Source organism: Aulonocara stuartgranti, assembly GCF_965226115.1.
Source record: "Aulonocara stuartgranti genome assembly, chromosome: 9".
Taxonomy (NCBI): domain Eukaryota; kingdom Metazoa; phylum Chordata; class Actinopteri; order Cichliformes; family Cichlidae; genus Aulonocara; species Aulonocara stuartgranti.
Window position 1 is genome coordinate 6,179,511 of NC_138960.1, and position 10,964 is coordinate 6,190,474.

A 10,964-nucleotide genomic window follows, 5' to 3' on the forward strand; every position below is an offset into this window, starting at 1 on the left:
AAAGGAAAGAAGACCAAATTAGATTAACTTCTGAGGAATAGACAATAAGCAGAACCTTAAGAATCACTTGGCTTAGAGAGACATCTAGAGTCAGTATCTAATAGTGCAGGGGAAACGCCTATTTTATAACCACAATATGGCCATTCTGTCTACTCTACCCACATACAGCTTTATTTATTATTAAGTAATCAGCACTTGGAAGAATCTCATTTTGATAAAAGATAATGTTACACAACTTGTCAACTATTTGACCTCTGTAACTTTATTTTTCTTTAAGCCTGTCCTGTCTGGCAGCTTTTGCAATCTGAATGTGATGTTCCAAAAAACATTTGCTTTACCAAGATGAGCTCTATTCTCATTAGGCTCTAATTCTCTATAGGCTCCTCTTGTTTATGTGTTACACGTGTGTTAAATTTTTTGGTTTATTTATTAGGTTAAATTTGTGTCACGTCCATTATTACAATTCATTTCCAATACAGCAATGTCCAAACGAGCAGGTAGGGGGAAAAAAGAGAAATCATTAAATAGTGTACAAGAGTAGAAATAGAAATGTGCAATGGATCTCTTTGGCTGCACCTGCAAAATAAGAAAACAAAAACAAAACAAATAAAACAACAAAACCTGGAACGGGAAAAATATAAGAAAGTATGCATACACAAATTAACAAGAGAGCAGCCAGCCCCACCACCACCATGGCACGAGCTGAGAACATGGCCCCAGGGTCCTAGGTGCCCAAGAACTGACTGCACCTGGTGAGACAGGGTATCTATCTGGCTTTTTTTTTTTTTTTGTATGTCCTGTCTGGCACTGTAGCAATCAGAATTATTGTCTGAAGGCCAAGACAAATGCCCAACAGATTTACTTTCCCAAGTGGGCCTTTTGCTATACTGGTCCACTTGATTGTCATAGTTTATTTGATATTTATTAGTTAGTAGCACAGTGTGCTTTAAGGTAGGAGCCAAAAAGGGTGTAGTTTGTGTGTGTGAGCACCTGTGTGTACACCTGTGAGCATGAACACGCTTGTTTTTAAAAGGTTCCTACATGTAATGATCTGTTAGAGGGTGTGGGGAGCCATAGCCCCGTCCACCAGGGCATGAAGCAGGTATGGAGGAGATCAAAACTCCAGACATCCGGAGGCCCCCAGAACACGAGACCAAGGAAGACCAACAGAGGGGCAGCTGCGCCACTATCCCAGAAAGAGCTGAGGAGAGTCCCAGATGAGGGGTCACTTAGCAGCCGCGGAGCGTAAGCCGGGGGGGTTGCAGTGACGTGCCCGGGAGCTCCGCCGGCAGCCAGCTGTGCCAGAGTGACCGAGCCCCAGGCCGAGAGGCCGAGGGCACCTGTCCCGATTCGTGATTGAGGTGAGAGACAAACGACCACAAGTCCAAGTGCGTCAAAACAATGATTTTATTAAACACACGTGTGGAGGAAATACACCATCACAATCTTCAGCATAAATCCCCCAAAGAAAGCATACTCAGAATGTTTTATACGTCAGGGTATTATTACGCCCCTTCATGTGTCAAAGCAGATACATGACACGCATAAGTTACAATAACCACAACCTTTGACACATTCAAAAAGAACATTTTCTCCGTCTCGACGCCAGATGCTTCCTGTTGATCTTACTCTGCTTATTTCTGGATCATCAAAACCACATCCTACAAAAAACTGTCACTTCTGCAGGCACAAAATGTAGTTACAAGCAAAATATGTCTGAACTCTTACCTAGAAACAAGTCTGTACACTGTGTGTGTGTGCAGGCAAACTGTGTGTCTCGCACTGAGGTCGAGACACCTCAGTGCACTCTGTCTCACCTCGCCAACTCAAGCTCACAACCAGATAGAGGCCACTCTCATATGTGTAGGAATCTAACTGAAACTATATATGTATATATTGAATAAATGCTTTAATCAAATGCCACTACTCAAAGCTTAATAAAAGCATATAAACAAATGAAAGGATATGAATGAATAAACATGAAATTAAAATGATATAATCCCCACACACCCGACCCCCGAAGTAGCCCGATCGAGCCCCAGGCTCCAGGCCCCGATAAGCAGCCACCAAGGAGTGAGCCAGTGTGTACCTGGACGCCCACCCCCAGACACAAAGAACCACCAACGCACCGATGTCTGAGGGCGTCTGCCACTGGCAGGGGAAGTGGTGGGGGGAGATAGGCCACCATACCTTGGAGGGCCTGAGATGTCCCCAGAGAGGTGGCGTCTGATACCCGACCTGACATATGGACAGACATACAGGCACACACAGATACAAACATCCATTCCCACCCTCATGCTCTCATATGCAATTACTCAACACTCACCCAACGTGGAGACAGACATAAAGAGACACTGTACACACAATCACACTCCCCAAGCGTAAAAGGGTCTAGGTACCCTTGCCCCTGGAGGGGGAAACTGCACCCAGACCCAGGTGGTGTTACCCTTTTCCCTGCGGTGGGGAGATGCAGACCACCCCGACTCCGCAGCAGCAGGGAGGCCCCACATTTCAGATCCCAGTTCGACGGCCAACTCCTCCTCCTGGCCCCCCCGCTCCAGCAGGTCGCAGAGAACAGGGGTGTGAGAAGACTCCAAACCTCTCTCCACCCGCTCATATGTAGTGTTGATGCATGTGTGTTCTAAGGTGCATTTAAAACCCAGGAGGGCATGGAGCTACCTGCCAGAGAGCAGCGGGTAAGCGCATAGCCCCTCCTGATAGCCCTCAATGTCTACGTGTATTTAAAATTGAGAGGTGGGCAACGACGCAAAGGGTGAGGTGTACACCCTGATGGTAATTTGGAGTCCGTGTAGCGTGCCCACCCCCAAGATCCTATATGTATGTGTAATGAGAGTAATCTGAATGTCTAAGTTGTGAGATAAAATTGAGGCACAGTCAGCCAGAAGGGGACAGGGGGGGGATGCCTCCCCTGCACCCTGGTGACACACCTTTATCCCAAGGCCCTGCATGTGTGGGTGATTGTGGAGGAGCCGGAAGAGGGAGGCAGCTGGAGATGGGGAGGGAAGGAAGGGAGGAGCAAGTGACCCCTCCCTGGGGCCAGCTCCCCCGCTGACCCCAGTAGGCACCCCCATACTCCGTACAGCAGCGCCGCCCGGCCCCACAGAGCCCAGGACAGCCCACCCGACCCCACCACAGAGAAAACTGCACCCACCCCGTCATCCACTCATCTTCCAGACTACACGAGACAATAGATGCCCAGGCTGAGATCTTCCTCCACCTCTCCTGTATCTCCCCCTCCTGCAGAGTGAGTATCTTTCTGGCTTGGTGTCATTAACACAGGCTTAGAAGATGGCTGGGGCATTAAGGAAGCCAAATGGTTTCCCCAGATATTTGAAATGCCTCAGGGGAGTGTTAAATGCCACCTTCCACTCATCATCATCCCAAATAGGGGTAGGTGGTAAGTATTTCTTAGGCTGAACTGGTTAAAGATGGAGGACCCCTGCAGGAGTTCAAAAGCTAATGCGATCAAAGAAAAACGGGGTAATCAGTTTATGGGCAGAGTGTTTTGTCTTTCCTTTCCACATAAAATGAAATCTGCAGCTAATTGTGAGGAGAAGGAACAGATACCATTTACAGAGTCGTGAAGGTATTTTTCCATAGCTTCCCTCTCTGACTTGGACAAGAGAGAGTGATATTATACCCCTTTCGTCAAAAAAAGTGACAGGTTACTTCCGGAGCTCATTAATTATTCATGAGCTCCGGAAGTCCGGAAGTAATTAAATTATCCCCTAATTAAATTATCCCCTAATTAAATTAGCTCCGGAAGTCCGGAAGTAGGAAGTAATTAAATAATAAAAATATGATATTCATAAAAATATGATATTCATAAAAAATATGATATTCATAAAAATATAATTGATTATTTAGAAAGTTTCTTATATATCAAATTAGCATTCTTTTATTTCTTTAAGCAATTAAAACATTTATTTATTTTTTTATGCTCAAAAAACGCCATCTGGTGGCGGGTCAGTGTGTGCGCGCGCGCCTGCGCGCGCCCGAGGCTGTGTCTCTGGGCGCGCGGGGGCGCGCCCGTGTCTCCGGACCGTGCTCTCTCGGGCTCCGTGCTCATGTGTTTAAAAATGTATTAAACCATATTAAAATTGTTTAGTTAAACTTGTGCTTTTGTAACGTTCAGTATGGCCACAAACACATGCTGCATGCCTTGGGGGAAAACTTTATTTCGATTTATATGCATTTGTAGATTTAGAATAAAACTCATACTCAGAAAAAATTCGCGATCCCCGCAGCCCCCTTAACCTAATCCTTAGATACATAAGCAGGGAAAACTCCTTAAAAAACCCTCCGCGATTTCTCCAAAACCCTACAATAACTTGTTAGGGTACCCCCTCTATTCCCAAAACCTTATATTCGATAACAGGGAAAATCCTGAAAAAATCCTTAGTCTTTTTTCTCAAATTCAGCGCCCCGCGGCTCCCTTCATGCTCAGCCAAACAAAGCCAAAACTCCTTTTAAAAATTTCTCCGCGATTTCTCCAAAACCCCTAGAATAACTTGTTAGCTACCCCTCTATTCCCAAAAACCTTATATTCGATAACAGGGAAAATCCTTATTCTTTTTTCCTTCAAAAACTTCCCTCTTACTAGCAAGCTCTAAAATTCTACGCAGAGTCTAAGTTCTACCTCGCTCTTAATCTCCGATCCACAACTTCTTGCAGAGCACAATTTTTTCCTGCTTGTTCGCTCCCCGCTCTGCTCCCTAATGCGCTGCTTACCTCGTTTGAAAATTCCCCCCTTAGACCAACTCCGCCTTACTGCGCCCCGCTGCCAATCATATAACCCTTGCACCGCTCCCTTCGCACCCCGGTTAGCCAATCCGCTCCAGCTCTGATTTTACGATCTCCCGCTCAGGTTAAGACTACCCCCGAGCTCCCAGAAGACCCCTGCCTTCAGCCATATCAACAACTGGAACCGCTCAGACTGCTTGCGAGTTCGCATAGGGAGCGGCCGATTTCAACAGCAACTTGCGTCTCTTTCCTTATCCGCATATCATTCGGTAAGTGTTAATCTTCCTCTCTAACTACATTTTTGCATTTTCCTTTTTACCATTCTGTCAATCCTTTCATTTAGAAAAATAAATAAATATCACAATGGTTTGTAACAGGTACAATACACCATCCATCCATCCATTCGCCTCCACTTATCCTTTTCTTAGGCTCGCGCGGTGCGCTGGAGCCTATCCCACGTACAATACACTTTAAAATATATATAAGCTCCACTTTTAACTCCCGTAAAAGTTTATACATTACATGTCTACATCACCTATCATGGCCTCATCAGGTATCTCATATCATCTTGTTATTGTTATGTTATGCTCCTTTGATATTTTGCTAGTTTGCGTGTTTTAAAACTCTTTTTGTTTTTCTTTATATTTTTAGACCCAGATGTGTTAACCTGATCCCTGCGAAACACCAGCTCTGCGTGGATTTTGACCGCGAGTGACCGGATGTTGTTTCCGGCCTGAGGTTGCCTGAAATGCCGTGAGGCTCGTTTGAAAGATTGCGCCCGAGACCAACTCCGCCTCCAAGGCATGCCTACCTTTAGCTGCCACCAGTGAGATATCAGAGCCGGGCTCCACATATCCAAATCAGGAGCACGAGCAAGACAGCTTTTGCAGACTCTCCAGAAATATACAAGTCCTTACCAACTGCTCTGCAACCCAGTGTTTCTGGTCCCCTCACTAACATCGCTTTTTGAGATATTTTTTATGAACCACCAAAAAAGCAATTTTACCCCACAGTACAGAAGACTGGGTCTGAGGGCAGCAGCGGGGACAAATGATTGTAATGAAGCGACGGACATTTCATGGCTGGTCTTGCATAATCGTGAGTTATTATGTCATATGGTGATAAGTACATAGTTTTGCAAGAGGCATACAAGCACTGTGGAAAAAGTAATCATAAAACTGTTTTTGTGAACACCCTACGTTATGCTTTAAAAAATGTGATACATGTAATGTGATCATCAAAGAACATGATTTTTTTTAAAAAAAAAAACTTTTATTCTTATGCTTTTAAAGTATGTCAGATTATCTTAAAACACTTATTTGTATGTTATAATGTTTTTCTTACACCATGTGTAATTTTTATAGACACCTTATTCATTGTATCAATGTGTAATTATGTATCTTTTGATAAATAAATAAAATATTTAATCTTGTATTTGTGTACTTTCTGGTGATTCAATAAAAAATGAGTCACATATCGCTCTGATAAACACAGATGGCTGAAAGAAATGTTTGATGGAACAAAGGAAACAAGTGTCTTGCTGCTAAACTTTTAAGTCACCATGGTTTAAATGAGAAAGTCTGTATGTAAAACATGAAAAACTCCATATCAGTGATATCTACAAAGGTGTACTCATTTCTTTGTAATGGTACTTTACTGTTCCAATGAAACAAAAAGAAAATCTCATTTTTAAAGTACATTTTTCGGCCATCCTGACCTATTTTCAGGGGCAAGAATGTTGATGTTAGACTGTGTTTTAAATCAGGTTGTGATCTTAAACTAACTATCACAGCACTGATTTCAGTTGTAATGTCAATTAGAATCCCAATTTGGCTTTTCTCCAGTCAGTGTTATGGTGAAATTTAACTTGTTCTTTTGTGTAATTGCACATGGCCCAGCAAAGGACCCCTTAGTAAACTGTACAGCATAAGTTTTCAATTCACTTTTGTCAGAAAACTTCACAGTATGAGAAGTTACAGCACAGTTTCTCCAAACGTGTGGTTCTTTTTCAGCCAGCGTGCTTTTAGAGCATCTACATTAGCTCATGTAGTAAAAGTACAATCAGTAAGTGTACTTTAACATTTGAGATTCCGAGTCACTCTTGCTTAGATCATGTGAACTATATCATGAACCTTTTTTTGTATAATGCATCAAACGTGTTCAAATCAGTTTATTTTCAATTTATTTTAACTAATCTAGAGACAAGCAACTCCTTTTTAGCTTCTGTTATGCATTTACCTCTCACACCTTAATCTAGATGTTAGTGTTCTCAGAGTTAACATGTCTCATGTTGCCATGTTGTATTTCTAATACCCAGCCTCAGTGTTCGCCCTGTTGACCCTCAAATCCAAACACCAATGATCTAGATATTCACAACATTCATAAGGAGATTCTTAAGGTCTTAAGTTTTGTTGTTTTTATGTTTTACAAAAAAAAAACTTCACATTTTTTATATTTTTAAACGAAAGTGACATGCAAGGATATTTTTCTTTAGTGATGTTGCTTCAGCAATCTCAAATACTAATTATTCTGGGAATTTTTATGGTCAAACTATGTGATTTTCCAAATGTGTGTGTGTGGAGTAAAATGACCTTGTTCTTATGATGTTGTCACCGTGAATCATTTAGGATTAACAACACAAATTGTATCGATAGCAGAAACAGTCTTATAACTTATAATTCTCACACGTTACCGCTAGTTTTACAAACGCAGTCTTCTTCAGCTCTGTTTATGTAGCTTTTATGAAACTGATTTTCCATAGTACAAGTAGAATTTAATTTTTCTTTGCTCTCCAGTATAAATGCAATAATTTGCAGGCTTTTTACTGAAACTCTCACAATGCAACACTCAATGCTCAGAGCTTCATATATCAACAGCTCTGAAAATATCTTCTTTTTTAAAGTAATGTAGGACAGGATCTCTCACTCTCTGTGTCTCAAAAAAACCCAACTAAACTGGCAATCACCACTAAACAAATGAAAGTAGTTTATGGCTTTTTTATCAGCTGCATTTCTTTCATTTATGTATTGATCCCATTGTTTATTGGTAATGCTTTTAGGTCACTGTTTTAGCATGTCTGCCTCACACTCCATTTAAACAGTTTAACAGATAGTGGGGTCTGGTAAGGAAGTTGGGGGGAAGCAGACAACTCCACAGGAAGAGTCTTTTTGTCTTTTCTCCACTGTAAAAGATAGCAAGGCAGTGTGAAACTTTCTTTGCGGGAAAGACAAAACTGAGAGCCATGCTAGGCTCAGTGAGAGACTCTGCTCACCCTCTGCCCCAGCGATGGCAGTCCCTCACCAAGCTTGATTTCTGTTCTTTGTCTTGATTAAAGAATGTTAGCTACCGCTCATCGCTTGTCTGCAGGCTTTATTAAACGGAAAACTTCCACAACAACCTCTAAACAGTGGTTTATGGCTTTTTGTCACCTGCAACACCATGTAACACTTGGATGTTAGATTCTTTTACCAGTCAGTGTTGTTAGCCCCAACCCCCAGGCTCCAGGTGTCTGAGCTCTAACCCTGGCTGCCAAATGTCCCCCTGAGGCCTTTGTGCCTTTTACCACCAGACTAAGTTTGTAGTCCTATCTACTAATATTATTTTATTTTTTTATTATAGCACAAGGTTCAGTTAGGTTACTACTTTGACTTCCTCAATTTGCGCACATTTCTGACCCGATACTTTATCAAGCTTTTACTCGAGTGTTTTTGACACTAGCAGCTGTACTTCTACTTAAGTGAAAATTGCCTGCAATTTTGCCACCTCAGTTGCCACTTTTTTCTGGAGTTTGTACACTTTTTATATTGAAACGTTCAACGTTTTACGTGTTATCCTTGATCACAGTTCTAAACAAGTTAACTTTCTTCACTTCAAAGTAACCCAAAAAAGAAACTATATGTCCAGTTCTCTTTACTCCAAACCTGGTTTAAGGCTATGCTGTTGTTGTGATATGGCCATACAAATAATATTAAGTTTAATTAATCTTTTTAAAAAATGGCTGCTTCATGGCTACCTGTTCAGAGAATTTGCAGACTTTTATGGAAACTGTCACAATGTAACACTCTCACTGTCAAAACATGGTTGATCCATGTTTCTATGAACACTGATTAATATATCAACAGCTCTGAAAATCCTTTTTTTTTTTTAAAGTAAAGCAGAACAGGATCTCTGTATCTCTAAAAATCCCAACAAAACTGGCAATCACCTCTAAACAAATGGAAGTAGTTTATGGATCTTTATCACCTGCAACACCATGTAACACCTAGATGTTAGACTCTTTTACCATCACATTTGCAAGGGTTTATGTGTTATCCTTGATCACAGTTCTAAATAAGTTAACTTTCTTGACATAAAAGTAGCCCAAAGAAGACAAATATATGTCCAGTTCTTTTTTACTCCAAACCTACTGATCGGAAAACATTATGTGATGCTGGAAGTTTTCATCCTATCCATCTGCAAAACAAGTTTACCTGTAAGCCAACACATTAGACGTAAGCAAATTTGTGAAATTCCTGAACAATGTGCTTTGTGGAGTAGCAGTAGTACTAGAACTAGTACTAGTAGTCCTAGTATTCTGCAGCAACCAGGCTTCAAGAGTGATCACTCTTCTGGCTTTCAAATGGTGAAAACATGTCACAGTCTTAACCGCAAATCAGAAATGTTGGTAAATTTAAAAAGGAATTTAAACGTCAGCTTTGACATAGACACAGACTTTATTAATGCCACACTCAGGAAATTCACATGTTACACATGATTTAGCTCACCTGCTAAATCCCCAGAGCAATAACCACATCAGCATCATTAGCCTGAGTGTTGATCCTCCAGGTGAGTGAGTGGAGTTGAGTGTGTGTGTGTGTGTGTGTGTGTGTGTGTGTGTGTGTGTGTGTGTGTGTGTGTGTGATCAGAGGTGAAGCTGCTTTCTGCAAAGTCTCATCAACAACCAGGAAGAGTCTAAAAGCACTAAATATGAAACAGACCATTTACCATACCCAACACTGAGCTCCTGCACAGTCAGATGGAGTGAAACATAATGTCCCAGTGGTGTTCTGTTGGATTTAGCAGGTGAGCGTTGTTGCCAGTCAAAACCTTTTTGGAAACTCTTTACAAGAATCAATGTAATTATTTGTTTTACTTGAATCAAATGTATTGGTTTATATACCTGAAATAAAACTTTTTTTTGGAAACCCGTTACATCAAATAAAACTTTCTTGGAAAAGCATTGCAAGAATCAATCGAGTTATTTGTTTTACCCCATTCAAATCTATTGGTTTCATTACATCAAATTAAATAATTTTGGAAACCCGTTACATCAAATAAAACTTTCTTGGAAAAACTTTACAAGAATCAATGTAATTATTTGTTTTACTTGAATCAAATGTAATGGTTTATATACCTGAAATAAAACTTTTTTGGAAACCCTGTACATGAAGTAAAAGGTTTTTGATCTTGTAAGTTCTAGCTTTAATATTTTCAGCTGATAAAGTGAACTTCATACAAACTCTGTGTTAGAAAAAGGGGATAGTTTACTACATGCTATAAAAACACAATCCTTAATCTTTTATTTTGCAACTTTATCTTTCTGTTCTGGTTTTTAGAGTGATTGTTTTATTGACTCGTACTTTGGGAATCACCCTGTTGTGAGAAAAGGATAAGCTGGGAGAGAATACAGCATTATACAAGCAGAGTGTTTTAGCTGTATCCGTAGATCTAAGACATAAACCTGTTGTTAAAAAAGAATAGTTAACTGAAGTGCAGATTTAATTTTAAATTATTTCACGAACTGTCCAGGAATTACAGAGAGCTTTATACTGATATGGTAAAATTCTCTGAGTGTATTGGTTGTATATGACAAGTATTTGTAAATCATTAGTAGTTACTCTTGCATAGGTGTTTTGCTTGTTTTAAATTTGTGCACTATTTATTTTTATTTTTTGTATTTTGTAATGAATCTCTAATTCACTTTTTCTTGTTGGCCTTGTTGTGTGTACCTCACAAGTCAAATTATACATTGTGATGGAGCAGTCACAATACACCCGCACGAGACACAGTTTGATTTTTCTAACACAGAGTTTGTATGAAGTTCACTTTATCAGCTGAAAATATTAAAGCTAGAACTTACAAGATCAAAAACCTTTTACTTCATGTACAGGGTTTCCAAAAAAGTTTTATTTCAGGTATATAAACCATTACATTTGATTCAA